We start from the raw sequence: 3016 nt of genomic DNA, 5'->3' as shown, positions 1-3016 counted from the left end.
AATTTTAAATGTAAAATTGAAATAAAAGAAAATTTAAGAATATTTTTTAAAATTTTTAATAAATTTCATAGATAAAAAATATATTTTATCTTTTTTTAATTCTATATTCTTATTGTCGTTTAAGACATGCTTCAAATACAAAGTATTTAAAATTTTCTTTGCTTAGTAATTAAGAAATTCATGAGATGATATATTTGGAGCATATGAAATTACTTAAAATCGTAGTTATATCTTATATGTGTAAGAGTGAACTTAATCGACGAGGACATACATAAGTCTAATCTTACTTTAATTACTAACAAAGTCACCTATAAATTGTGTATTGTCATCCTCTAAGACAATCGTTGATTTCTGATGTAATTAAAATCTTTTAAGGGTGTTAGTTTAGTTTTCAAAACATTTATGAGATAAAATTGAAAAAAAAGTTACATTAGCCTAAACACTAACATCTGTTAGAAAAATAAAGGTATTATATAAATACAAAAATTTATTCATTATGCATTTGTTTATATTTATACAAGTTTTACATATTCTTTTACTAAAGTAATAAACTATTAGAATAATAAAACGTTTTATATTGGAATAATTGAATATTTTTTCAATAATATAATCAAACATTTTTTGAAAATCAAATATGTATTTTTATACAATATAATTAATTGATATGACTAATTTTTGTGTTTATATAAAATGATTTTTTGAAAAATGTTATATCTAATGCATGACAGAAATGTCACGTCCTGTAATATATGATTTAAAGAGGTCATATTGTTCCTCAAAGTAAAGATTGGAGGTTACTCAAGTGGGTATGTCTTGTTGATCTAGTACATGCACATAGCTAACAATTGAACACTTGACCTAGCTCATAAAAGACCTACTTATCTATCAATTGTGCTGAGTTTTGGACATGAACTTAGTTACTAAATATTAGCATGTGTTTAGGTCGTATTTTTATTTGAAAAAAAAATTGACAAACTATTTCTTTCGGTTAATATTAGTTAATATTCTTTTTTTTCTTTTCTTAAATTTTTTGTTCATCCACTACTTTGTCATTTGATTGTTGGTTAAAAAAATTATTTCTCTAACAAAATCATGTTTATTTTTAATATTTTTTTTCATAATTTTATAAAAAATAAACATAAAATTTTGTATTTTATGTTTATTTTTCACAAAATTTCAAAAATAAAAAATAGAAAATATTTTTTAAAAATCAAATATGTACGTTTTTAATTTTCTTTTCTTTCAATTCTCAAGTGGCCAAGTTGATAAAACCAAAGCTAGTATTTGGATATTTAGATCAAAATAAAATTGATTGTGTTATATACAAGTGGCTAAGAATATATTGTTTAGTACGATGACTTAAGGAACTCATAACATTTTATTTGGGGAATCCTATACATATAAAAGGTATATATTCCTAGTTATTTATAGTATTTCTAACTCTAATCGAAATGAAATATCTAAAGATTAAAATCATAAATATTAGGTCATTAAAATCTTTTATGTTTAAATTAATATTAATTAATTTTTTCCACTAAAATACCAGTCTCTTAACATTTCTCCTGTTACCTGTATAGCTCTTTCTTTTCTCTTATTCAATTCCTCCCTATTTGAAACCTTATAGCTTAAACATTAACACGGTATCAAACTGGTACCATCTTTTGTGATTTGAAGAGTTGTAATGTCTCCTTTCTCTACCAACTTCATAAATTCTGGAACTCATAATATGCATAGACATTGTTACCTGCTGTAGTCTAATTTTTACTTAATGCTCTTATTTCCAAGAATAAGAAAGATATATAAAAATTGTAAAAATTACATAGAGATTAAGACATAAATTATACTATGAAATCATGGGAGAACGAAGATTAAAACAAGAGATACAAGTCTCAGAAAATTAATTTAGTTTTATGTTGGATAAATTTACCGTTAAAATTTTAGAATTGTTAAGAAGAATGATAGAGAGGTATCTAAGTTAAAAAAAAATTACATATAATTTTTATTAATTTAAAAAAAATATATGATAGAGTATCAAAAGAAGTGTTATGGAAGGTTTTAGAAAATAATAGAAAAAAATTACATATATTCATACAATTAAAGATATGTACGATAGATAGAGTTAAAATTAGTATGAAGACTCAATGTGGTGTGATATAAGAGTTTTTCATTTGTATAATATAGAACTGCACTTACTATCATCTTTAAATTTATATCTTTTTATATTGGTTTTGGAAATAGTAATACTTATTGAACATGTCCAAAAATTCGTACTATAATGTGTGTTTTTTAGTCAATGACATCGTTCTTCTGAAAAAGTAAAAAAAATAAAAAATAAAAAATTAGATTTATGGAGAGAAATTAGAGATGTATAGTTAACGCATAAGTCATAGTAAGACGAAATATATGAAATGGAAGTTTGGTCCTGAGAGGAGAAACAATAATATAAAAGTGAGAATTAGAGAAAATCTCCTATCATAAATAAAGCGCTCTAAATATCTTAGCTGTATGATATAAGATATTGGAAAAATTGATGAGTATAAAACATAGAATCTAAGTAGATTAGTAAAAATGTTAGAATACGTTTAATTTTATATGTGACAAAATATATCTTTAAAACTTAAGCATACATTTTATCACACTATTATTAGACTGACTGTATTTTATGAAACAGAATTTTAGACACAAATAGTAAGCATGAACATAAGTTAATTGTGATAGAGATGAAGATATTGAAATAGATGAATGACCACACATATATAGACAAAATAAAGAACGAAGATATAAGAAAAAAAGTTGAAGTTACACTTTTTGTTGAAAAGATTGTAGAGACTCATCTCAGATCAATGGTTTGAATGTATGAAAAGAAGATCGATAGAACATCTAATTAAAAAAAGTAGATGTACGAGATAGAAAGTAGACAGAGAATAAAAAATAAAGAAAAATTCTAAAGGACTATCAATAAAATGGTTAAATAAATTTAAGCAAAAATTTCACTATAAATATAATATATGATAGA

At 23.2% G+C, this 3016-nt stretch overlaps 1 protein-coding gene across 10 annotated transcripts in view; it reads right to left on the bottom strand.

Moving 5' to 3' along the window:
* Positions 1–3016, bottom strand: part of LOC107606235 (MADS-box transcription factor 23) — a 26913-nt gene that overhangs the window by 16396 nt on the left and 7501 nt on the right. The gene's annotated exons all lie outside the window — the stretch shown is intronic.

Source organism: Arachis ipaensis, chromosome B07, assembly GCF_000816755.2.
Source record: "Arachis ipaensis cultivar K30076 chromosome B07, Araip1.1, whole genome shotgun sequence".
In the NCBI taxonomy this organism is placed as follows: Eukaryota; Viridiplantae; Streptophyta; class Magnoliopsida; order Fabales; family Fabaceae; genus Arachis; species Arachis ipaensis.
The sequence above is the reverse complement of the archived record's forward strand: the minus strand, read 5'-3'. Positions and strand labels throughout refer to the sequence as shown.